The following is a 27,556-nucleotide window of genomic DNA, read 5'->3' as shown; positions in this document are numbered from 1 at the left end:
CGTGGGAAGCATCTCCTCTAGGGCTCTGGTAGGCCTCTGTTCCCGCGGGAAAACAAAAGAGGGAGGTTATCGGGGCAAACTACAGCCTCCATAGCCACAGTTGATCTCGCAGCCACAACCGGTGCTCCTTTTTCTCTTTTCTTTTTAATTTTTGTTTGTTTGTTTGTTTAAGACAGGATCTTGCTCTGTCACCCAGGCTGGAATGCAGTGGTGCAATCTCGGCTTACTGCAGCATCTACCTCCTGTGCTCAAGCAGTCCTCCCACCTCAACATCCTGAGTAGCTATGGACTGTAGTTATGCACCACCACGCTCAACTAATTTTTTTTTGTAGCAACGGGTGTCTCCTTTTGTTGCCCAGGCTGGTTCTGAACCCCTGAGTTCAAGCCGTCCTCCTGCCTTGACTTACCATGGTGCTAGGACATTTATAAGATACACAAGCAGTAAGGGTGCACCTAGCCCAGCAATGGTCCTCAGAAACCAAAAGTGTTCTCCCCACTGGAGGCCACATACAAGATTCCATCTGTATCTTTTTCCTTCTAGTAAAGCTCTCTTATAGTTAGGCTGGACTGTTTTTTGGTTTTTGTTTGTTTGTTAAGTTGGAGTTTCGCTCTTGTTGCCCAGGCTGGAGTGCAATGGCACGATCTCGGCTCACTGCAACCTCCGCCTCCCAGGTTCAAGCGATTCTCCTGCCTCAGCCTCCCGAGTAGCTGGGGTTACAGGCATGAGCTACCATGCCCCACCAGGCTGGACTGTTTTATCCACAAACAGAAGATGCCTTTTCAGAAGGAAGATGGATCCTTTTTGTGATGATCAACATGAACTGAGCCACAGATGGAACTGAATGGCTGTCAGATGGAACCAAGTTCTTCCATTTGTCAATGTCAACAATCTGAGAGCCTGAGACCTTTTTTTCCACAATCACCGGAACCCGGTCAGGATATTTTACTCTGATCTTCGGGAACTGCACGCATCTGTTTTCTAGCGAGTGGTTCTCCTTGAACATCCACTTCAGGGTGGTGGCAGGGAGGGGACATAGCTGGCTCTAAAAACCACAGAGCACAGCGCAACCACCATGACAACGATGGCAGTGGCAACAACACACAGGCCTGTTCTTTACTCTTAAGGGAATGTCCTGACCACAGGATGTGCAGAAACTTTACTGAGGTAGCAAGTACCTAATTTTTTTACGGTTTATCTCGCTCTAGAGTGCATGTGCCTTACCAGCATTTCCAGCATGATAGTATTCTCTTACTTATCCTGGCCTGATCAGCATGATGTCATCAATGTAATGAATGAATCAACATGATATTCTGCAATTTGTCCAGATGGTCCCAATGTCTTCAGGCTATATTATGACAGATGGTCAAAGAGTTAACATGGCCCTGGAGCACATTGTTGCTGATCTTCTTTCCTAACTGAGATAGAAGAGAACACATTTGCCAAATCAATGGCTGCATACTGTGTACCAGAGACTGTATTATCTGTTTTAGCAAAGACACCACATCTGGCCAAGCAGCTGTGATCAGGTCTATTTCTTGGTTGAACATTAGTCTCCAGGATCTGTCTGGTTTTTGCAAGGACCAGACCAGCAAATTAAACAGACGTAGGATAGGGACCAGCATGCCTGCGTCTTTAAGAGTGGCCCTAATTTCTGCCATCTCTCTCCAGGATTACGATTATACTGGTTTTGATTCACTATCTTGGTGGGAGGGAGGCAGTTTGGGAGGCTTCTACCGGACCTTCCCCATTATCATAGCCCCCACCAACAGGTACAGCCTGTGGGTTACTGTGCCACAGTGTCAATCCCAATGAGATATTTGGGGACCAGGGAAATATTCACCAGGTGATTTCATAGACCACTGGACTTATTCTTGGGCCAGGGCTTCATTTACTGGCCCCGTAGGCCCCCACTCTAACACAGCCCATGATGATGTTTCCAGTCATTGGGTATCTGTGTCAACTTGGACCCTGTCTCCAGAAGTTCTTGGAATGTTGGAGTAAATCCCTCACTCCAGTGAACAGTCACTCACGTCTTCCACAGAAGAACTGGAGAAATCACTATGTATTGCAGAGTTCTTGGTACTGGGATCTGGCCATCTCTTAAAGCAATGGGCACTAGATCTGAAAACTGATTTAGGTGCAGAAACTGGGCAAGAGAGATCCTTTTGGGTAACTGCCCTTAACCTCCTGCTCATCTACTCTTGCTCTAATTTGATCATGTACATTAAGCAGTGCCTGTTGGCTGCCCAGCTATTTTGCCCCTAGGGATGTTGTTTTCTATTAACCATAACTGTGGACATTATGACCCTCTGGCTTTTGGTGGTGAAGTGCTACCACCTGGCCTCTGTTGTTCAGGTCTTTTCATCGCCATTGCTAGATTCATGAACCAAATTATGTGACTGCTTCACTGACCATTATCCCTGGCCTGTGGAGGAGAGCCACACTGAACTTCATCACCATGCTGGGGCCCCTGCCATCGTCACATTACTAATGCTCTTGGTAAATGTGTGTCCTTTGAGCTTTCCTGGAGAACATACTCCTATTTTGGCCCCGTGTAATTTATCCATTCCAGCATTCCCTCTTCCTGAGCCTTTTACTCCCTTTCTCTTCCCTATACCATGGGAAGCATTTTAATACAGTCTCTCTGAGGGTCATTGCTTTTTTCAGGCTTCTAGGAGTATGCTGGTAGCAAGTTTCATCATCCCCTGGATGCAGCCTCACTCCTTGCAGTTCAGTAGCAAATACTTTCTTGAAGGGGGATCTGAGCAGTTCATGTCCTGATCTGCTATGAGTACCCTTTTTGGTATTTTACATTACGTCAATTATGGCCAATTATCCTTATTTTCAACTCCCAAGTGGCTAGACAGGAAAAAGAAAGAAATGATGTGAGGAGAGTTGGGAAGCTCTGCACAGTGATCCCCGAGAGCCCTGGCACCGCTTTAGGAGACATGGTAGGTCACTCTGTACATGTTCTTCCTCAGCAAGGGGGGTTTTCCCAAAAGGGACGCAAGAAGAAATCTTACTCAGTGGAGTAAATGGAAAGAAGAGGGAGCGTGTCTGCCTGGCTCCTTCCTATCTCTCCTTTCCTCAGAGTCAAGTTTCACCCCACAGGGAGTTCACGCTTCCATTTTGCTTCATCCAGCCCTTCAGGAAGCCAGAGTCTGTGCTCCAGTGTGGCATTTCAGCTAACCTAGAAATGGAGGGTGACTTAGCACAGAGAGGTTCAACAAGTGGGGCATGCAGGCCACTGATCTGTGCAAGGGCAGCAGTGCCGGGGTGCTCTGGGATACAGGCAGTGCCTTGGGAAAGAAGGGCAATTGAAAGGCCGGGCGCGGTGGCTCACGCTTGTAATCCCAGCACTTTGGGAGGCCGAGGCGGGCGGATCACGAGGTCAGGAGATCGAGACCACGGTGAAACCCCGTCTCTACTAAAAAATACAAAAAATTAGCCGGGCGTGGTGGCGGACGCCTGTAGTCCCAGCTACTCGGAGAGGCTGAGGCAGGAGAATGGCGTGAACCCGGGAGGTGGAGCTTGCAGTGAGCCGAGATTGCACCACTGCACTCCAGCCTGGGCGACAGAGCGAGACTCCGTCTCAAAAAAAAAAAAAAAAAAAAAAAAAAAGAAGGGCAATTGAAGACAGTTGAGTAGGTGAACAAAGTTTACATCTAACAAATTTTAAAGTTTTATTATTTTTACTTTTATATTCTTGAGGTCTCACTATTTTGCCCAGGCTGGAGTACAGCAGCTATTTGCAGGCTGAATCCCACTACTGATCAGTACTGGAGTTTTATTTTATTTAATTAACTTATTTATTTTGAGACAGAGTCTTGCTCTATTGCTCAGGCTGGAGTGCAGTGGTGCGATCTCGGCTTACTGCAGTCTCGACCTCCCAGGCTCAATCGATCCTGCCACCTCAGCCTCCGGAGTAGCTGGGACTACCTGTAGGTGCGTGCCACCATGCCCAGATAATCTTTTATTTTTTGTAGATACGAGGTACCTTATGTTGCCCAGGCTGGTCTCCAACTCCTGGGCTCAAGCGATCCTCCCACCTCAGCCTCCCTAAGTGCTGAGATAACAGATGTGAGTCACTGTGCCCAGCCAACCTGAACTATTCTAAAGTTTAACAGTGCCTAAGAGCATCATGCTTAATTAAAAACTAGCTGGACGTGGTGGCTTACGCCTGTAATAGGCCGACATGGGTGGATCCCTTGAGTCCAGGAGTTCAAGTCCAACCTGGGCAGCACGAAGAAACCCTCATCTCTACCAAAAATAACAAAAATTAGCCAGGCATTGTGGTGTATACCTGTAGTCCCAGCTCTTTGGGAGGATGAGGCAGGAGGATTGCTGGGGCCCGGGAGGTGGAGGTTGCAAAAAAATAATGACTTTTAGTGTTACTACAGATGCAACGCATGTTCACTGTAGACCAATTTAAAACTATGGATAAACCAAAACAACAAACTTTTTCTTTTTTTTACGAGACAGAGTCTCGCTCTGCCGCCCAGGCTGGAGTGCAGTGGTGCAATCTCGGCTCGCTGCAACCTCTGCCTCCCAGGTTCTAGCAACTCATGTCTCAGCCTCTTGAGTAGCTGGGACTACAGGCGCACACCACCACACCCATCTAATTTTTTTTTTTTTTTTTTGAGACGGAGTCTCGCTCTGTCACCCAGGCTGGAGTGCAGTGGCGCGATCTCCGCTCACTGCAAGCTCCGCCTTCCGGGTTCACGCCATTCTCCTGCCTCAGCCTCTCCGAGTAGCTGGGACTACAGGTGCCCGCCACCACGCCCGGCTAATTTTTTTGTATTTTTAGTAGAGACGGGGTTTCACCGTGGTCTCGATCTCCTGACCTTGTGATCCGCCTGCCTGGGCCTCCCAAAGTGCTGGGATTACAAGCGTGAGCCACCGCGCCCAGCCAAAAAGTGTTTTTTTTTTTTTTTTTTTTTTTTTTTTTTTTTTTTTTGAGACTGAGTCTCCCTCTGTCGCCCAGGCTGGAGTGCAGTGGCGCAATCTCGGCTCACTGCAAGCTCCGCCTCCCGGGTTCACGCCATTCTGCCTCAGCCTCCCGAGTAGCTGGGACTACAGCCGCCCGCCACCATGCCCGGCTAATTTTTTGTATTTTTAGTAGGGATGGGGTTTCACCGTTTTAGCCAGGATGGTCTCGATCTCCTGACCTCGTGATCCACCCGCCTCGGCTTCCCAAAGTGCTGGGATTACAGGTGTGAGCCACTGCGCCCGGCCCTAATTTTTTGTATTTTAGTAGAGATGGGGTTTCACCTTGTTATCCAGTCTGGTCTCAAACTCCTGAGCTCAGGCAATCCACCCACCTCGCCTCCCAAAGCTCTAGGATTACAGGGGTGAGCCACCACACACGGCCAAGAAACTTTAAATACTACCTAGAGACAACCCCTTTTAAAACTTTAGTGTATCTCTTTTTATACCATTTTCTAGGCTTCTAGGCTCATTTTCAAAAATGAGATACCACTGTAAATACTTAATCTGTAAATTATCTTTTTCAGGAGTCTGTCTGAGCCTACTCTTCTGGCTCAGGGAGCTGTCCTATAACATAAATCAGTAAATTTTTTTTTACAATGGTTGTTGAAGATACTAATAAATATTCAGGGGTGGGCACAGTGGCTTATAGCTGTAATCCCAGCACTTCGGGAGGTCAAGGTGGGAGGATTGCTTTAGCCCAGGAGTTTGAGACCAGCCTGGGGAACATAATGAGACCCATCTCTAAAAAAAGAAAATTAAATTCACCTTTAGTATTATCTTATTAAAATTCCATTGTGCATTTACACAGTCATTTACCTTATCAGTCCCTTCAGAGGAACATTTAAGTTGTTGTCACTTACATCCTTGCAGCTAAATCTTTGAGCACATCCTAATATCTGTCTGTTTTTAATGACCTATCTAAGGAATCCTTTGAAACCTATACACTTAACCACTGTGTTAGCTAACAGCCTCCAAAAAGCCTGGGTGTAGTGCCTGTAATCCCAGCACTTTGGGAGTGCAAGGCGAGTGAATCACTTGAGGTCAGGAGTTCGAGATCAGCCAGGCCAACATGGTGAAACCCTGTCTCTACAAAAAATACAAAAATTAGCTGGGCATGGTGGCTCACTCCTGTAGTCCCGGCTACTCAGGAGGATGAAGTGGAAGGATGGCTTAAGCCCAGGAGGTAGAGATTGCAATGAGCCAAGATTGTGCCACTGCACTATAACCTGGGCAACAGAGGCAGACCCTGTCTAAAAAATCCTCCAAGAAGCAATTACAAAAATGGGATCAGATGTGCAAGAGATTTTGGTGGGGGAAATGCCTATGGAGGGAAATGAGAAGGAAGCTGGAGCAAGAACAGAGCAAGGATGATCCAGGTCAGACCCATATGAAGGAGAGGGAGAGGAAAGGAAATTTCAGTAAGAAGCATCTTAAGAGTAGAGTCCTGGCCGGGCGCGGTGGCTCATGCTTGTAATCCCAGCACTTTGGGAGGCCGAGGCGGGCGGATCACGAGGTCAGGAGATCGAGACCACGATGAAACCCCGTCTCTACTAAAAATACAAAAAAATTAGCCGGGCGTGGTGGCGGGCGCCTGTAGTCCCAGCTACCGGGGAGGCTGAGGCAGGAGAATGGCGTGAACCCGGGAGGCGGAGCTTGCAGTGAGCCGAGATTGCGCCACTGCACTCTAGCCTGGGCGACAGAGCTAGACTCCGTCTCAAAAAAAAAAAAAAAAAAAAAAAAAAAAGTAGAGTCCGTCTAAGAAAGTTTTCACTAGGCCAATGGGGAATCCTCAAGGCAAAGTTACCTGAGTTTTGAGTCTCACAGAAGCAGGCCTGCCTGTCTCCCTGCCACACTCAGTCATTGGCTGAGAGCAGCCTAGGGGAGTGTGGTGGATTCCGAATGCAGCAGTCAGGGCCCTCAGTCTATCATGCTGGGAGATCTGAAAGGAACGTTCTCATGGCTGCCATGAACACCATTTGTGCTTTAAAAAGATTTGGTACTACTCATTCACTGATTCATGACATACTGAGAACACAAATATGAATAGGGATGTGGTGTTTACATTCTAGTAATTCACTTCAGTTTGAGTGGATTATCACAAATAGTTTTTTCAGAAATAGACTTTCAGAATCTCCTAAGCAGATCTTCAGAGTGTGGCTTCATTATGTTGTTTGAAATAATTTTTCAAATTCTAAGCTAAATAATAAATGGAGTTTGAGTTCTTCCTCACTTTGTAGTACTCCTTTCTCTGGTCATCTTACCTAATGTAAAAAATCTGAATATAACTTAATAAAGTTTAGAACTGAAAGCACCTGTGCAAAATTTTTGACAGTAAGAGAAATCTGACATAGTTGACTCCATCTTGCTTCTGACCTCCAAGCTGTCCTTGGTCATTCTTGTGCATAGGCCAAGCTAACTTTGGGAGAAATCTGTCGTTTAACTTGAAAGCAAGGATGATAAACAGTCTCTCCCTCCCTCCTTGCTCAGGGACTGACAACTGCCTTTGTAAGACTAATGAAAGGCCGCAAGAATAGGATTATGGGAGGGGTCTGAACTCTGATAAAATGTAGGTATAGTTTCTATAATCCCTTACTGCTCAGGATTCATGTGGCCAGAGGTCACAAGATTTGTGACTTCCCCAATTGCTCCTATAGATAACATCACTATTGTAGAACCTAAGATGGGTTTTTTGAGAGATTTTTCAGACTTGATCCCACCTGGCCTGGTTGATCCCACCTGGCCACTGGTTCTATGGCCCCATCCAGAGGCAGACTCAGCACAAGGACCATTTTCCAAACCCCTATGATTTCCATCCCCAACCAATCAGCAGCACCAATTCCCTGGCCCCCGTCACCAAATTGTAAAAACTCTAACCTGCAAGCCTTTGGGGAGACTGATTTGAGTGATTACCCCAGTTCTCCCATGTGGTTGGTCTCATGTCAATTAAACTCTTGCTCTACTACAGTGAATTCATTTTATCTGTGCAGTGGGCAAGAAGAACCTGTCTGGCAATTACAGAACCTAGAACAATAACAGCATTTCTAAAAAGTGTTTTCAAGAAAAAGAATAATATACACATCCCCAAATGCACATTTTGTCTTACTTCTTATTCATTATATCCCTTATATATATAATATTACAATATATTTATGGTATTTTTTGTTTTTGTTTTTAAGATGGAGTCTCGCTCTGCTGCCCAGGCTGAAGTGTGGCACAATCCCAGCTCACTGCAACCTCCGCCTCCCGGGTTCAAATGGTTCTCCTGCCTCGGCTTCCCCAAGTAGCTGGGATTACAGACGCCCACCACCATGCCCAGCTAATTTTTGTATTTTTAGTAGATACAGGGTTTCACCATGTTGGTCAGGCTAGTTTTGAACTCCTGACCTCATGTAATCCGCCCCCCTCACCCTCCCAAAGTGCTGGGATTACAGGCATGAGTCACGGCACCCGACCAATATATACATATATGGTTTTCTGTTAGAGTTTTATAGCTGCTTTAACAAATTACCACAAACTTAAAGACTTAAAACTCAAAGTTATTAAAGTTCAAGAGGTCAGAAGTTTGAAATGAGCCTTACTGGGCTAAAACCAAGGTGTCTGAAGGGCTGCATTCCTTCTGGAGGCTCTAGAACAGAATCCATTCCAATGCTCTCTCTAGCTTCGAGATACTCCCCACATTTCCAGGCTGTGGCCTCCTTCCCTCATCTTATAAGCCAGCAACAGTGGGTGAAGTTCTTTTCTCAGTACATCAGACTTTCTCAAGGACAGATCCTACTTCTGTTACCACATGTCTTTCTCTGACTCTTGACTTCTGCCTCCCTATTCCAATTCTAAGGACGCTGTGATTACATTAGTCCCACCTGGGTAGTCCAGGATGCTCTATTTTTGTTTGCTTTTATTTTTAATTTTTATTATTATTTTTAAACAGAGTCTCACTCCATCACCCAGGCTGGAATGCAATGGTGCAATCTTGGCTCACCGCAACCTCTGCCTCCCAGGTTCAAGCGATTCTCCTGCCTCTGCCTCCGGAGTAGCTGGGATTACAGGCATGCACTGCCGCACCTGGATAATTTTTGTATTTTTAGTAGAGATGGGGTTTAGCCATGTTGGCCAGGTCGGTCTCAAACCCCTGATCTCAAGTGACCCACGTAACAGCAGAGGTACTGCTCCTTGCAGAGAAGGGCTACCCCATAGGCAATGTGCCCAGAGTTGCCGTGGATAATCTATTTTAAGGTCAGATGATTAGCAATCTTAATGCCATCTGTAGCCTTCATTCTCCTTTCTCCCTTTGCTAATTCACATATTCATAGGTTTCAGAGATAAGCACACGTACATATTGTGTTGTGGGGGTATTATTCTGCCCCCAGGTCTCATAGCCAAAGCCTCCAATAGAGTGTTGAGTAGGAACTTCTGGTATTTATTAGTCGTCTTCTGGACATTCATGAAAATAATTCTACAAATTTATCATTCTTAAGGTATTTGTCATAGATAGCTTTTGGTAGTTATATATTATTATTTAAGTTTTTTACTTTTTTTTTTTTTTTTGTAGAGACAGGTTTTCCCCATGTTGCCCAGGCTGGTCTGGAACTCTTGGCCTCAAGTGATCCGCCCACCTCGGCTTCCCAAAGTGTGGGATTACAGGCATGAGTCACCACACCTGGCCAGACAGTTTTCTTCTATTCTTTTTTTTGTTGTTGAGACAGTGTCTCACTCTGTCTCCAGGCTGGAGTGCAATGGCACGAGCACAGCCCACTGAAGCCTCAACCTCCCGGGTCAAGCAATCCTCCCACCTCAGCCTTCCTAGTAGCTGGGACTGTAGGCGTGCACCACCACGCCTGACTAATCTTTGTATTTTTTGTAGAGATGGGGTTTTGACATAGGCTGTTTTCCTCTATTCTATGGTTCTCGTAATACTACTTTGTAACAAGCCATTCTAAGATTTAAAGTGATGCAAAAACAATGACTTATTATTGTTTCTCTTGTCTCTATAGGGCTTGGTTGGTGGTTCTGGGCTTGTTTGGGTGGTACTCACTTGGGGCTTGACCAGGCTGGACATCCAATATGGCTTCTCCACTCGTGTCTGGGGCTTCCGTGCTCCTCCATATGGCCTCTCTTTCCCACAGAGTAGCTTGTAGCATATATTGAGATAATCATATTTTTCTTCATTAATATATTAATGTTGACAGAATTTAATGCACAGGTTGTTTACTAGGGTGTGCCCTTTGTTGAAAAGAATAGGAAGGAGTGGAGAGGGAAAATGCAGACATCATGCTGTGATGGGGACCCAATAGCCCTGACTCCATGGGGAGCTATGGAGCTAAGTTGCTCCTACAATGGGCCAGGTGTCTATGCATTTGCCCAGTCATAGGATGTGGGTTGTCCTTGGAAGGGTCAACCTTGGGTGAAACTGAAATGATTCTCTAAAGGGACTGAAAGCTGGATGAATGTTGTACACTGACAGCACTCTCAGCAGTTGAGGCAACAAACCTTTCCTTGAAAGAGGATCTGAGCTGTGCCTCTCCATGTCTGCCATAAGGTTCATAGTATTGTTATTATTAAGTCAATAAATTTTCATTCAAGAAATTTCATGTTGAGGTTCCTTCCACTGTCCATCAAGGTCCCTTTAGTTCCTCTAAAGAGCTGGAGTCAAAAGTTATCTTCAAATTAGCCCCTTTTAATAGAAGTGATGCCTAATCCAGTTATCCTGTCATACCATAATTCTTTTATTTGGTATGACAGGTATGACAGGTATTTACTTTAGGGTAATTTTTAGAGTAGGTTAATCTTCCTGGTTCTCAATTTGACACCCTCTCTAAACATGAATGTGTTCAATCATACTCATTTCTAAGCTATCACACTCAAGAATAATAGTACAGATCTGTGGAATATGCCAGTATCTACAGTAAAAGATACATTTTACTGTATTAGGTCTTTCATAATTTTAGCAACTGTCTTGTAGTTCCTTCCCACAGATCTAACTAATGGTCCCGTGAGTAAAGCAAAACCACAGAGTTAGTCTATGAGGAGTTTCCAATGGCATGCAGCTACAGGAAAAGCTCCATTGGAATATACCTCAACCAATAGTAATATTACCTATAATAGTAAAAATCTGGAAACAACCTCAATCTCCATCATATAGTAATCAATAAATGTAGATAGGATAGTCCCTACAATAAAAAAATACAGAAATGAAAATGAATGAACTAATATGGCGTCTGTGAAAAACTAAATTTACCATCTTTCAGCATGGTTAATTCTCAGAAACATGATGTTAAGTGACAAAAAAAAAAACAACCACAAACAGAAAAAAGCATGTAGGCAGGGTGTGGTGGCTCATGCCTGTAATATCAGCACTGTTGCGGGGACTGAGGAAGGAGGATCCCTTGAACTCGAGTTTGAGACCAGCCTGGGAAACACAGGGAGACCCCATCTTGAGAAAAAAGAGGTATATATGTTACTTCTATAAAATTTTAAAACATTTGAAGCACAACTATATATTGTTTATAGGTCAAAAATACGTAGGAAAAGTATAAAAATATTCATAGAAATTTTAAACACTGAGGCTGGGCGTAGTGGCTCAAGCCTGTAATCCCAGCACTTTGGGGATTACACCCAGAGGTGTGCAGATCATGAGGTCAGGAGTTTGAGACCAACCTGGCCAACATGGTGAAACCCCATCTCTACTAAAAATACAAAAAAGTTAGCCGGGCGTGTTGGCGCACGCCTGTAATCCCAGCTACTCGGGAGGCTGAGGCAGGAGAATCATTTGAACCCGGGAGGCGAAGGTTGCCGTGAGCTGAGATCACGCCACTGTACTCCAGCCTGGGCGCCTGCCTCAGCCTCCCAAAGTGCTGGGATTACAGGCATGAGCCACCATGCCTGGCCAAAAAGAAATTTTAAACACTGAATTCTTCGTAGTGTCTACAAAGGAAGGGTGAGGACTAGGCTCAGGGTAAGGGATTCAGGGGGCCACAACTATATCTGTAAGTGTTGTTTCTTTAAAAACAAAATCTGAATTTGCGGAAAGAGAAAGAAAAAAACAATAAAATCTGAATTAATATGGCACTACATAGCACAATGATAATAGATGATGAAGTTGGGTGTTGAGTACCTCAGTATTCATTATAATATTTTATTTATTGCATTTTAAAAGTACTCCATAATAAAATTAATAATTAAAAAACAGGTCGGAGTGGTGGCTCACGCCTGTAATCCCAGCACTTTGGGAGGGCGAGGCGGGCAGATCACCTGAGGTCAGGAGTTTGAGACCAGTCTAGCCAACATGGCAAAACCCTGTCTCTACTAAATAAACAAGTATTTGGCGGGTGTGATGGTGGACGCCTGTAATCCCAGCTACTCGGGAGGCTGATGCAGGGAGAATATCTTCAATCCAGGAGGAGGAGGTTGCAGTCAGCTAAGATCGTGCCACTGCGCTTCAGCCAGGGTTACAGAGCGAGACCCTATCTCAAAAAACAAACAAAAAACCAATCAACCAAACAAAAAAAAAAAAGCAAGGCTAGGGTGTGGTGGGTCATAGCATTGTAATCCTAGCACTTTGGGAGTCCAGGGTGAGCAAATTGCTTGAGCCCAGGTGTTTGAGACTAGCCTGGGCAACATGGCAAAACCCAGTCCCTATTTAAAAAAAAAAAAAAAAGTGGCTATTAAAACAAAATTAATTACAGCTACATTTGTTAACATGGACGTGGCCGGGCACGGTGGCTTATGCCTGTAATCCCAGCATTTTGGGAGTCCGAGGCAGGCAGATCACCGGAAGTCGGGAGTTTGAGACCAGCCTGACCAAAATGGAGAAACCCTGTCTCTACTAAAAATACAAAATTAGCCGGGCGTGGTGGCGCATGCCTGTAATCCCAGCTACTCGGGAGGCTAAGGCAGGAGAATCGCTTGAACCCAGAAGGCAGAAGTTGTGGTAAGCCGAGATGGCACCATTGCACTCCAGCCTGAGCAACAAGAGTGAAACTCCGTCTCAAAAAAAACAAAAAACACGTGGACGTATTTCAAAAGCAATGTTACATGAAAAAACAAAGTTGCAGTATGGTATATACATTATGATGCTGTTTCTTTCAGTTTTAAAAATAAAATGGTACTCAAAATTATTTATGGATCTATACTTATATGGAGACTTATGTGGTAAAAATATTTTTCTTTCTTTTTTTTTATTTTTGGGACAGGGCCTCTGTCACCCAGGCTAGAGTATAGTGGACATGATCATAGCTCACTGCAGCCTCAACCACCTGGCCTTAAGCGGTCCTCCCATCTCAGCCTCCTGGAGCAGTTGGGACTACAGGCACACACCAGCATGCCTGGCTCATTTTTTTTTTTTTTTTTGAGATAGTGTCTCACTCTCTTGCCCAGGCTGGAGTGCAAATGGCTCCATCTTGGCTCACTGCAACCTCTGCCTCCCAGGTTCAAGTGACTCTCCTGCCTTAGCCTCCTGAGTAGCTGAGACAACAGGCACCCACCACCACGCCTGACTAATTTTTGTATTTTTAGTAGAGACAGTGTTTCAACATGTTGGCCAGGTGTGATTTTTTTTTTTTTTTTTTTTTTTTTTGAGACGGAGTCTCGCTCTTTCACCCAGGCTGGAGTGCAGTGGCGCGATCTCGGCTCACTGCAGGCTCCGCCCCCCGGGGTTCACGCCATTCTCCTGCCTCAGCCTCCCGCGTAGCTGGGACTACAGGCGCCTGCCACCTCGCCCGGCTAATTTTTTGTATTTTTAGTAGAGACGGGGTTTCACCGTGTTAGCCAGGATGGTCTCGATCTCCTGACCTCGTGATCCGCCCGCCTCGGCCTCCCAAAGTGCTGGGATTACAGGCGTGAGCCACCGCGCCCGGCCAAGCCAGGTGTGATTTTTTAATTTTAATTTTAATTTTTATTTTTGTATAGACAGGGGTGTCATCATTTTGCCTAGGCTGGTCTCACTCTTGGGTTCAAGGGATTCTTCTACCTCAGCCTCCCAAAGTGCTGGGGTTACAGGCATGAGCCACTGTGCCAAGCCCTCTCTCTCTCTCTTTTTTTTTGTGATTGCAAAAGAGTTAAGGGTTACATGAATAAACTTTCTTTCCTGCAAAAATATTTCCAAATTAAAGGGCACGGCACACACCAAGATCCAAATCGTTTTTCCTCTGAGAAGCAAGGGAAATGAATGGGACTGAGGAGGGATGCAAAAGAGATTTCCAAATATTTACATTGGTTAAATCTGGATATTGAGTATATGGGTGTTTATTATATTACCCTTTGTGCTTCTTGGTATGTTTGAGATTGTTCTTATTTTTAAAGAAATTAACCCTTCCATTCTGCATGGTATTTCCCTTTGTTGGTAATGCGAGTAACCACATAAGTATATCCTGTTACTTGGTTGGCATAAAAAGGGAAGGCTGGGCACAGTGGATCACACCTGTAATCCCAGCACTTTGGGAGGCCGAGGCAGGAGGATCTCGAGGTCAGGAGTTCAAGACCAGCCTGACCAACACGGTGAAACCCTGTCTCTACTAAAAATACAAAAATTAGCTAGGCATGGTGGTGCCCGCCTGTAATCCAGCTACTCAGGAGGCTGAGGTAGGAGAATCGCTTGAACCCTGGAGGCGGAGGTTGCAGTGAGCCGAGATCACACCATTGCACACCAGCCTGGGTGACACAGCGAGACTTCATCTCAAAAACCAAACCAAAACAAAACAAAAAAAATGGAAAAGATGTCCTCTATCAATCTGTCATTTCCTTTTGTTCTGGTATACCCATTGCTGCACCCATTTTTTTCATTGACTGATTTGATATCATTAGTTAAAAACTACTCCCTGAATGCTTATGCTCCCTCTTATTTCTGTGGGTGTGAAACTGCATTGCTGTCTTGGGAGAACAGTGGAGTACTCAGGCACAGGCAATTAAGAGAATAAGCTCGATAGTTGATTCCACTACACCTGGGCCCTAGATGGTCCCCACAAAGGCCGAGGCAGTGGATCACTCGAGGTCAGGAGTTCGAGACCAGCCTGGCCAACATGCTAAAACCCCATCTCTATTAAAAACACAAAAATTAGCCAGGCATGGTGGCACGTGGCTGTAATCCCAGCTACTCAGGAGGCTGAGGCAGGAAAATCGCCTGAACCCGGGAGGCAGAGGTTGCAGTGAGCCGTGATGGCGCCACTGCACTCTAGCCTGGGCAACAGAACGAGACCCCATCTCAAAAAAAAAAAAAAGAAAGACCAGCCTAGGCAAGATGGTGAAACCCCATCTCTTAAAAAAAAAGAAAATCCATATTTAGTCTATAACCTTTTGTGTGTGTGTATTTTTTTTTTTAGACAAGGTTACACTGGAGTGCAGTGGTATAATCACAGCTCACTGCAGCCTTGACCTCCTGGGCCTAAGTGATCCTCCTTGGGCCCAGGCATGCACTACCATGCCAGGCTAGTTTTTTTTTTTTAATTTTTTTTTTTTTTTTTTGAGACGGAGTCTCGCTGTGTCGCCCAGGCTGGAGTGCAGTGGCGCAATCTCGGCACACTGCGAGCTCCGCCTCCCGGGTTCACACCATTCTCTTGCCTCAGCCTCTCTGAGTAGCTGGGACTACAGGCGCCCGCCACCACGCCCGGCTAATTTTTTTGTATTTTTAGTAGAGACAGGGTTTCACCATAGTCTCGAACTCCTGACCTCGTGATCCGCCCGCCTCGGCCTCCCAAAGTGCTGGGATTACAAGTGTGAGCCACTGCACACAGCTTTTTTTAAATTTTTTTAAAGACAGGGTCTCAAACTCCTGGGCTCAAGTGATCCTCCTGCCTTGACCTCCCAAAGTTCTGGAATTACAGGTGTGAGCCACCTCGCCTGGCCAGTACTCCATATGTTATTCTCTGATCTTTGTTAATTCACATATCCATTTTGCATAGCTGCCATCTGTATGTGAAGGGCCAAGGGAAGACTTCCCCTTTGCCCTTGAAGGTTTGCTGAAATCAGCTGACAATAGTCAGATTAATAGGAGAAAAGACATACACAATTTTATTTTAATGTGCATAGCATGGAATCGCAGATTGAGTACCCAGTAACCCAACCCCGAGTACAGAAGCTTACATACTCTTTTTTAAAAAACATTAAAATAGAGACAGGGTCTCGCTATGTTGCCCATGCTGGTCTTGAACTCCTGGACTCAGGGGATGCTTCCACCTCTTCCTCCCAGAGTGCTCAGATTACAGGTGTGAGCCACCAGGCAGGCCTACATACTCTTTTTCAAAAGGGCGAGGGGAGATAGGGAATGTAGACAATTCATTTGAGAGGCAGAAAATGATTTGTTTTTTTTATTTGTTGAGACAGAGTCTTGCTTGCTGTATTGCCCAGGCTGGAGTGCAGTGGCACCATCTTGGCTCACTGCAACCTCCACCTCCCCAGTTCAAGCGATTCTCATGCCTCAGCCTCCCGAGTAGCTGGGATTATAGGCACATGCCATCACGCCTGGCTAATTTTTTTGTATTTTTAGTAGTGACAGGGTTTCATCATGTTGGCCAGGCTGGTCTTGAACTCCTGACCTCAGGTGATCCGTCCACCTTGGCCTCCCAAAGTGCTGGGATTACAGGCATGAGCCACTGTGCCTGGTCATGCCACTGAGGGTTTTTTTTTCTATTTTTATTTAATTTAATTTTTTGAGATGGGTGTCTCACTATGTTGCCCAGGCTAGTCTCGAACTCCTGAGATCAAGTGATCCACCCGCCTTGGCCTCCCAATGTGCTAGGATTACAGACACGAGCCACGGTGCCTGACCAAATGATTATTAGGGAGAATAAATACATAGGAATTAACTTCTAATGATCCTCTTTGTGAAAAAGTCCCTCTAGGTGTGGTTGCATTTCTGTCTTTTCTGAAATAGATACTGAGATTTCAGCGAGGGGAGGAAGGCAACTGTGTTTTTTGTTTTTTGTTTTTGTTTTTGTTTTGAGATGGAGTTTCACTCTTGTCACCCAGGCTGGAGTGCAGTGGTGCGATCTCAGCTCAATGGAACCTCTGCCTCACGGTTCAAGCGATTTTCCTGCCTCAGCCTCCTGAGTAGCTGGGATTACAGTCGCCTGCCATCACGACTGGCTAATTTACTTATCTATTTATTTTTTGTATTTTTAGTAGAGATGGGGTTTCACCACGTTGGCGAGGCTGGTCTGGAACTCCTGACCTCAGGTGATCCACCCACCTCAGCCTCCCAAAGCAGTGGGATTACAGGCGTGGGCCACCATGCCCAGCTTTGTTTGTTTGTTTGTTTGTTTGTTTGTTTGTTTGTTTTTTGAGATAGAGTCTCCCTCTGTTGCCCAGGCTGGAGTGCCATGGCATGATCTCAGCTCACTGCAACCTCCGCCTCCAGGGTTCAAGCGATTCTCCTACCTCAGACTCCTGAGTAGCTGGGATTACAGGTGCATGCCATCACGCCCTCCTAATTTTTGTATTTTTAGTACAGACAGGGTTTCAGCATGTTGGCCAGGCTGGTCTCAAACTCCTGACCTCAAGTGATCCACCTGCCTTGGCTTCCCAAAGTGCTGGGATTACAGGCGTGAGCCACCGTACCCAGCCCCCAATTGTGTTTCTTTTGGAAAGAAGCTCTCTTGATCAGATAGGGAAATTCCAAAGAGAGTCCCTCCCTGCACTTGGAGTGCAGGGGACAAGACAAGGTTTAAGGGACCTTGATTCTGAGGCAGCTTCTAAGGCTTCTCAGCATGTCAAAGCACAGTCTTTAGGATATCTCTTTCTGAGGATCATCACCTACATAAGGATTTTGATGTCTTTTTATTAAACTTCAGCTAACACTTCAGTGTGTCCACCTAGTTCATGCACTAGTTAGTGTTTCATAGTTTTCTATCTTGACAATGTACCAGTTTGCTCAGCCTTACTTCTGTTGTTGAACTTTTGAGATTTTTCCAATTTTCCAGTTTTATAAATAGCATTTCTATGACCATCTTTGTACACACTACTTCTTTTCTTTCTGGTCGTTTCCTTGAGCTTAATCCTACAAGTGGAATTAGTGGGCTAAAGGGTATGAATAATTTTAGAACTCTTTTTTTTTTTCTTTTTTGAGACGGAGTCTCGCTGTCTCCCAGGCTGGAGTGCAGTGGCGCGATCTCGGGTCACTGCAGGCTCCGCCCCCCAGGGTTCACGCCATTCTCCTGCCTCAGCATCCCGAGTAGCTGGGACTACAGGCGCCCGCCACCTCGCCCGGCTAATTTTTTGTATTTTTAGTAGAGACGGGGTTTCGCCGTGTTAGCCAGGATGGTCTCGATCTCCTGACCTCGTGATCCGCCCGCCTCGGCCTCCCAAAGTACTGGGATTACAGGCATGAGCCACCGCGCCCGGCCATGAATAATTTTAGAACTCTAAATCCATATTCCAATATTACATCAATTTACCTTTGACCCAACAATATTGAGTTTGCTCGTTTTCATATATTTCAAAAAAAATGTAATAGACATATAATGGTTATTAAAAGTTTCCTAATTCAAAATTTTCCCAGGCTGGAGTGCAATGGCGCTATCTCGGCTCACTGCAACCTCCACCTCTTGGGTTCAAGCAATTCTCCTGCCTCAGACTCCGGAGTAGCTGGGATTACAGGCGCATGCCACCATGCCCAGCTAATTTTTGTATTTTTAGTAGAGACAGGATTTTGCCATGTTGGCTAGGCTGGTCTCAAACTCCTGATCTCAGGTGATCCACCTGCCTCAGCCTCCCAAAGTGCTGTGATTACAGGTGTAAGCCACTGCACCCGGCCCTTTTTGTCTGATTATTAAAAATAATACTCATTTTGGAAAAACTCAAGTAAGTGAAAGTGCCCCAGAAACCTCCCCCCGGCCAAAAGGTGACATGTTGCCATTTGGCGTACAGTCTTTCACTTATTTCATATACCTGGATAGTTTCATTCTTTTGTTGTTGTTGTTTTTGTTTTGCTTTTTTGAGACGGATTCTGACTCTGTCACCCAGGTTGGAATGCAGAAATGCAATCTTGGCTCACTGCAACCTCTGTTTCCCAGGTTCAAGCAATTCTCCTGCCTCAGCCTACTCAGTAACTGGGATTACAGGTGCGTGCCACCACGTCCAGCTGATTTTTTGTATTTTTAGTAGAGGTGGGGTTTCACCATGTTGGCCAGGCTGGTCTTAACTCCTGACCTCAAGTAATCTACCTGTTTTGGCCTCCCAAAGTGCTGGAATTACAGGCATGAGCCACTGCGTCCGGCCAGAATACTTTCATTCTTGAAACATTTGGAAGTTCTTTTTTTGAGACGGAGTCTCGCTCTGTCCCCCAGGCTGGAGTGCAGTGGCCCAATTTCGGCTCACTGCAAACTCTACCTCCTGGGTCCATGCCATTCTCCTGCCTCAGCCTCCCGAGTAGCTGGGACTACAGGCACCTGCCATCACGCCCAGCTATTTTTTTTGTATTTTTAGTAGAGACGGGGTTTCACTGTGTTATCCAGGATGGTCTTGATCTCCTGACCTCGTGATCCGCCCGCCTTGGCCTCCCAAAGTGCAGGGATTACAGGCGTGAGCCACCTCCCCTGGCCGAAACATTTGGAAGTTCTTTAGAAACCCACCCAGTCGGCCGGGCGATGTGGCTCACGCCTGTAATCCCAGCACTTTGGGAGGCCAATGCGGATGGATCACTTGAGGTCAGAAGTTTGAGACCAGCCTGGCCAACATGGTGAAACCCCGTGTCTACTAAAAATACAAAAATTAGCCAGCATCATGGTGCACGCCTGTAGTCCCAGCTACTTGGGAGGCTGAGGCAGGAAAATCACTTGAACCCTAGAGGCAGAGGTTGCAGTGAGCTGAGATCATGCCATTGCACTCCAGCCTGGGCGACAGAGCGAGACTCTGTCTAAAAAAAAAAAAAAAAAACTGAAAAACAAACCCAACCCACCCAATTAATATAGCCTGTGTGTTTGCTGTTCTTCACTCTTGCCTTAGATTATCCCTTTTCTCTCTGAATCTATAACCCTAACCTCTTTACCAGCTCTTTTTCCTGAAACTTCCAAAATAATCCAATCTCCTTAAAGCTTTACCTACTACCATTGACCTTTCAGCTTCAAGTTCTTTTTTTTTTTTTTTTCTTCACAGTCCACTCTAAACCACAGCAGCAGTTCAGAAACACTATGCTGGACTGTACCCCAGATGATTTAAATGAGGATCTTAAAGAATAGGGCCCAGGAATCTACACTTTAAAAAGTGCCCTGAGTGATTCTAGTTGTAGGTAGGGTTGAAAAACCACCGAGTTTATTCTAATTTCTAGAATGATTGATTTACACCTGCTTGTTTCTACTTTTTACAAATCACTTTCTTCTTAATTCCCTACAAATTGGACTCCGAGTGTTCTGATTTTTTTGAAACCCATAACTTCCCTTGGATCTAATTCAACAGTATTCACTCCTGAGAGTGGGTGGTACATCTAGAAGTTGGCCTTTCTGCCTCTGATGTACTTCTGGTGTTAATTTACAAGTTTCATATTTGGTTGTTTCAGAGTTTTATGTTTGCTAGTGTATGATTTTTCTTTTATTTATTTATTTTTTTGAGACGGAGTCTCATTCTGTCGCCCAGGGTGGAGTGCAGTGGCACTGTGTCGACTCACTGCCACCTCCATCTCCTGAGTTCAAGCAATTCTCCTGCCTCAGCCTCCCAAGTAGCCGTGATTACAGGTGCCCGCCACCATACCTGGCTAATTTTTATAGAGATGGGGTTTCACCATATTGGCCGGGCTGGTCTCGAATTCCTGACCTCAGATGATCTGCCCGCCTCAGCCTCCCAAAGTGCTTGGATTACAGGCGTGAGCCACTGCGCCCAACATCTTTTTTTTTTTTTGGAGATGGAGTCTTAGGTCTGTTATCCAAGCTGGAGTGCAGTGGCACAATCTCGGCTCACTGCAACCTCTGCCTCCCAGGTTCAAGCGATTCTCCTGCCTCAGCCTCCTGAGAAGCTGGGACTACAGGTGCATGCCACCATGCCTGGCTAATTTTTTTTTTTTTTTTTTTTTTTGAGACTGAGTCTCGCTCTGCCGCCCAGGCGGGAGTGCAGTGGCGCAATCTCGGCTCACTGCAAGCTCCGCCTCCCGGGTTCACGCCATTCTCCTGCCTCAGCCTCTCCGAGTAGCTGGGACTACAGGCGCCCGCCACCACGCCCGGCTAATTTTTTTTGTATTTTAAGTAGAGACAGGGTTTCACCGTGGTCTCGATCTCCTGACCTCGTGATCCACCCGCCTCGGCCTCCCAAAGTGCTGGGATTACAAGCGTGAGCCACCGCGCCCGGCCGCAACCTGGCTAACTTTTATATTTTTAGTAGAGACAGGGTTTCACTATGTTGGCCAGGCTGGTATCGAACTCCTGACCTCATGATCCACCCGCCTCAGCCTCCCATAGTGCTGGGATTACAGGCGTGAGCCACCGCGCCTGGCCTCTCTTTTTTTTTTTTTTTTTAAATGAAGTCTTGCTCCGTCGCCCAGGCTGGAGGGTAGTGGTGCAACCTCTACTCACCGCAACCTCTGCCTCCCTGGCTTAAACCATCCTCACACCTCAGCCTCCTAAGTAGCTAGGACTACAGGTTCATGCCACCATGCCCAGCTAACTTTTGTATTTTTAGTACAGACAAGGTTTTGCCATGTTGCCCAGGCTGGTCTCGAATTCCTGAGCTCAAGAGATCTGCCTGGCCTCAGCCTTCAAAAGAGCTAGGATTACAGGCGTGAGCTACTACACCCAGCCTAGTGTATATTTATTCCTGTATTGCAAACCGGCCCCAAAATTTATCAGCTTAAAACAATAAAAACCAGGCTGGGGGCAGTGGCTCACATCTGTAATCCCTGCACTTTGGGAGGCTGAGGCGGGCAGATCACGAGGTCAGGAGATCGAGACCATCCTGGCTAACATGGTGAAACCCCGTCTCTACAAATACAAAAAAATTAGCTGGGCGTGGTGGTGGGAGCCTGTATTCCCAGCTACTTGGGAGGCTAAGGCAGGAGAATGGCATGAACCCGGGAGGCAGAACTTGCAGTGAGCTGAGATCGCACCACTGCACTCCATTCCAGCCTGGGCGACAGAGCGAGACTCTGTCTCAGAAAAACAAAATAAAACAAAACAAAAACAATAAAAACCACTTATTTGTTCTCATGCTGCCATTCAAGCAGGGCTGAGTGGGCCCTGCTAGTCTTTGCTCCATATGATGTTGCCTGGACATGCTTTACTCACACGTCTGCTGCCTCACTTGCCTTCAATGCTCTAACAGAGTAGTTGGACTGTTTTATACAGTGGCTCAAGGGCCCTTGAGAGAAAAAGTGAAGAACACACGCAGGTCTCCCGGGTTTTCTTAATACCCAGGCCTGCAATGGGAAGGGTGCCATTTTTGTCACATTCTGTGGGTGAGAGCAAGTTCCAGGCCAGCCCAGATTAAAAGAGAGAAGAATTAGACTCCACTCTGGATAGAGAAGAACAGTGTATGTGAAGATGGATGGTAGGTTTCAAACAGGGAAAATATACCAGCCACATGGAAGATAGTATTTTGAATCATGGATTGAATAAATAAATTAATGGATAAAATAGGACAAAAATATTTTAAAATATACAAATAGTCCTTAGACAAAGAAAGATTTAAGTCTTTTATATAAGGGAATGTATTATTTGTTATTTATTTACTTATTTGATACAGGGTCTTGCTCTGTTGTCCAGGCTAGCATGCACTAGCATGATCTTGGCTCACTGTAACCTCTGCTCCCAGGCTCAAGTGATCCTCCCACCTCAGCATCACCAGTAGCTGGGACCACAGGTGTGCACTGCCATGCTTGGCTAATGTGTGTGGTTTTTTAAAAAATTTTTTGTAGAGACAGGATTTCACCATGTTGCCCAGGCTGGTCTCGAACTCCTGGGCTAAAGTGATCTGCCTGCCTCAACCTCCCAAAGTGCTCGGATTATAGGGGTGAGCCACTGCACCCCGCCAAGGGAATGTATTTAATAATAGAGACTGTATTTCATTTTGCACCAAAAGAGAGGCTGAGGGAAGCGATGGATATGTTACATCAAGACAGCCTGTGTGAGGCCAGCCCAGATTGTGGGAAGCTAGGGACACTTCAGCTAGAACAGAAGGATGTATCCTTGGCAGGCCCCTAAGTGAGGTAGAACAGAGGTCAGGTCCAGGAAGGTCAGGTCTGAGAGTGCAGAGCAGGGGCAGAAGTCATCAAGGATTGGATGTGCTGCAGGTCCAGGCAGCAAGTCTTCATCAGTGAAGTCAGACCCTTGCACTAGAAACCTGGAACAACTGAAGGACAATGATCTGGGTGCCCAGGCCAACAGGAGACAAGATACTGGGAAACCAGCACTAAGCATGGAGATTGACCCTGGGCACACTGCCCTCTGAGCTCCTTCTCCACCCCCAGCCTGGGGCAGCACTGGCCTTAGATGGTTTTGGGCCTTAGTCCATAAAAGGAGACAGTGTGGCTGGAGTACAGGAATGAAGAAGCCAGAGGCAGATAGTTCCCAACAGATTGGGCCCAGTGAAAGCCATTATCTTCCCTTTGATCAATAACTCCAAAAAGGATGCCACAATATTTAGACCATCCATTTCAGTGTTTTATCACACTGCTACAAAGGGCCTTTTGTACAGATGCATAGTCTTTGTCTTACAAAGCCCCGAAATATAGGAAATATGCTGAGTTTTCCTAACTGCCTAATGAATAACCATTTGTAATCAACTGTCCATACTGAAAACCCTTAAAGCTATCATGGAACACATTTTATATTTTTATTACCTGCCAAATATAACAATTCCATTTTGAAACTGAATCTAGCCAAAAGCATAAAATGGGAAGAGTTTCCTGTGATGCTCTTGGCATATCCTTTCTTAACCCTTCTCTCTCTCTCATTTCAGGACTCTTATTTTTTTTTTTTTTCTTTTAGCGACTGGATCTTGCTCTGTCGCCCAGGCTGCAGTGCAGTGGCATGATCACCACTTACTGCAGCCTCGACTTCCAGGCTCAAGTGATCCTCCCATCTTAGTCACCTGAGTAACTGGGACTACAGGTGCATGCTGCCATGCCTGGCTAAGTTTTTTTGATTTTTTTTGTAGAGACAGGGTCTCACTATGTTGCCCAGGCTGGTCTCAAACTCCTGGGTTCAAGCGATCCTCCTGCCTCAGCCTCCCAAAGTGCTGGGATTACAAACAAGAGTCACTGTGCCTGGTCTCAGGACTTCTGTTTACTTGCTGGTTCATCTGTTCTCTCTACCCTCTTTTCCAGAGGAAGCACAGCTCTTGGTATAAGCTGGTGATAATTGTTTTTGCCAGAATAACTCAAAATGTGATGCAGTAACCAGACTACCAGATGGCCCGCTGCGTTCCCCACTTCCTGATATTCACAGCCTTGTCAAATTCCTTCCTACACTGTATGAGGGTTGGTCTGTGTGACCAACAGAGTATGGCAAAAGTATGTTCCTTCCAAGGTTATTAAAGACAAGGGCTTCCTTCCAAGGTTATTAAAGACTGGAGTTCTATCTTCGGTCTCTTTCATTCTATTTTTTTTTTTTTTTTTTAGAGATGATGTCTTGCTACGTTAACCTGGCTGGATTTGAACTTCTGGGCTCAAGGGATCCTTCTTCCTCAGCCTCCTGAGTAGTTGGGACTGTAGGCACAAGCCACTATGCCCAGGCTTGCAATCTATTTTTTAAGATGCTTATGGGGCAATTGTTACAAACTCTTAAATTTGAGATGTGCCGTCGTCGTCATTGTCTTCTTCTTCTTCTCCTCCTCCTTCTCCTTCTCTTCCCTCCTCCTTCTTCTTCTCTTCTCCTTCTTCCTCTCCTTCTTCGTCTCCTTCTCCTTCTTCCTCTTCCTTTTCTTCTTTTTTTTTTTTGAGAAAGAGTCTTGCTCTGTTGCCCAGGCTGGAGTACAGTGGCACAATCTCAGCTCACTGCAACCTCCGCCCTGCAGGGTTCAAGCGATTCTTCTGCCTCAGCCTCCCAAGTAGCTGGGACTACAGGTGCGTGCCATCACGCCCAGCTAATTTTTTGTATTTTTAGTAGAAACGGGGTTTCACCATGTTAGCCAGGACAGTCTCAATCTCCTGACCTCATGATTTGCCCACCTCGGCCTCCCAAAGTGCTGGGATTACAGGCATGAGTCACCGCACCTGGCCTTTTTTTTTTTTTTTTTTTTTTGGAGACAAAGTCTTGCTCTGTTGCCCAGGCTGGAGTGCAGTGGTGCCATCTTGGCTCACTGCAACCTCTGCGTCCTGGGCTTAAGTGATTCTCCTGCCTCGGCCTCCCAAGTATCTGGGATTATAGGTGGGTACCATCACACCTGGCTAAGTGTTCATATTTTTAATAAAGACAGGGTTTCACCATGTTGGCCAGGCTGATCTTGAACTCCTGACCTCAAGTGATCCACCTGCCTCAGCCTCCCAAAGTGCTGGGATTATGGGCCACTGCACTCGACCCTACTGACTTAATTTAATTCATTAGTATTACTTCTTCCAAATGTATTTGTATTTTAATTCTAATTTATAAGATGTAAAGCAACAAGTATTATCCGGGGGCTTAAACACTAAGTCTAGAGATTCTTGATGCTTTTGGATTCTATACATTATTTATTTTCTTTTGAGACAAGGTCACACTCTATCGCCCAGGCTGGAGTGTAGAGTGCAGTGGTGCCATCTCTGGTGTACTGCAACCTCAGCCTCGTGGGAGAATCAAGCGATTCTTGTGCTTCAGCCTCCTAAGTAGCTGGGACTACAGGCACGCACCACCACGCCCAGCTAAATTTTGTATTTTTAGTAGAGACGGGGTTTCACCATGTTGGCCAGGCTGGTCTTAACTCCTGACCTCAAGCAATCTACCTGCCTTGGCCTCCCAAAGTGCTGGGATTACAAAACATTATTTTAAATACTGTTCATGATACGCTTGAAGCAGTTAAAAGACTGAATGAATACTAGGCAAGTCAGAAATGACTACGATCCAATCCAGTCACTCCTTTTCTTTTTATTTTGAGACACAGTCTTTCTCTGTCACCCAGGCTGGAGTGAAGTGGTGCGATCTTGGCTCATTGCAGCCTCTGCCTCCTGGGCTCAAGTGATCCTCTCACCTCAGCCTCCCAAATAGCTGTGACTACAGGCACACACTACCACACCCAGCTAATTCTTGTATTTTTAGTAGAGACAGGGTTTTACCATGTTGCCCAGGCTGATCTCAAACTCTTGGACTCAAGCAATCTGCCCGCATCGGCCTCTGAAAGTGCTGGGATTATAGATGTGAGCCACTGTGCCTGGCCCCAGTCACTGATTTAGTGTATCCTTGTCCACAAAAGTGGATATCCACACAACACACTTCTCCCTTGGTTACACTTTAGCCCTGTGCCGCTGTTTGAACAGCACAATTTATTATTCTGTATGTGTTCACTCATAAACTAAAGGGGCCAGATTTATTCATACTCCAGCAAGATTATGCCAAGCTTTGTGCTGGACATGAGTTAGGCCTCACCATTATGCATTCTGTTATATGCTCTGTCTTATGTCAGGCTCTATGCAATGTTCCACTGGTAAAAGATTCAAATTGTTTAGAACCATAGCCCAAACTCAGCATTAGAGATGGTTGTTATATTAGAGTTCTGACACGAAAAAGACTACACATTCAAACTGTGATAATTTACGAATAGTTTAATGAAAGGACTAGAAACGAAGGTATGAGATAAGTGTAGGGAAACTGCAAGGCATAGTGCAGCACCCAGAGGCTAGTAACTGCACAGCTCTGTTACCACCCCTCATGGCTAAAGGAAGGGATCACTTCCTGGAAATGGAGACAGAGACAGGGGCTATGTGTAGAGTCACCTTAAAGAAGCTGAGATCTTTGGTAGAGAACGGTATCCGGCATCCCAACCACACCCTCTCTTCCTCTCATCTCCTGCCAGTGCTTTTCACTGGCCAAGGCCCAACAGGTAACCAGAGGGTAAGAGAGTCCCTTGAAACACTTCATAGAGGTCAGCTTGCTGGAGAAGGGGGGAGAGTGGATCTAGGGGTGGGATGAAGGAAATAGAAGATACCTGGCACAGCCATCTATTCGTCCATGCATAAAGTTATAAGCATTTTTTAGTTCCAAAATCAACGACCCAAACTCACTAAGATACAGTTTATTTCATAATGGAGAATTTGATGAATGCTTGTTTGCTTTTCCAAACCTCATGATCACAAATACAACAGTTATATTGTCTTTCAGGCTCTATATTTTTCAGCAGTGTTGATATTTTTATTCTGTTTTCATATGTGACTCTATCTCCTTGTCTATTTTAATTAAAAGTATTAGAGGAAATGGGCTATTAAAAGCTGTATCTATATAAGTAGAGGGCAAACTTACAGGAAGATGAAGGTGTCCTAGACATACGGTGTTGAAGAAGGTTCAGAAGTAGAAGTGGGATATCTGGAATAAATGGTCCTTGAGCACACAGGCCTAAGATGAGTGGGAGGAAAGAATGAACCAGGAGACAAGGAAATGGTAAATAGCTCAAGGTACATTTCTAAATATTTTTGAACACAAGAAACACATGGTTTTATTGACTTACCAAATCTTCATGGTCACTAAGCAT

The 27,556-nt window shown here is 45.6% G+C and overlaps 1 non-coding gene and 1 pseudogene across 1 annotated transcript; both read right to left on the bottom strand.

The window, feature by feature from the left end:
- Positions 1-398: 398 nt before the first annotated feature.
- On the bottom strand, positions 399-27,556 carry LOC100588254 (annotated as a pseudogene).
- Positions 10,937-11,068, bottom strand: LOC115831909. The gene has a single exon (XR_004027403.1). It is a non-coding gene; the product is annotated as a small nucleolar RNA SNORA18 (small nucleolar RNA).

This window comes from Nomascus leucogenys, chromosome 2 (genome assembly GCF_006542625.1).
Source record: "Nomascus leucogenys isolate Asia chromosome 2, Asia_NLE_v1, whole genome shotgun sequence".
Classification (NCBI taxonomy): domain Eukaryota; kingdom Metazoa; phylum Chordata; class Mammalia; order Primates; family Hylobatidae; genus Nomascus; species Nomascus leucogenys.
The sequence above is the reverse complement of the archived record's forward strand: the minus strand, read 5'-3'. Positions and strand labels throughout refer to the sequence as shown.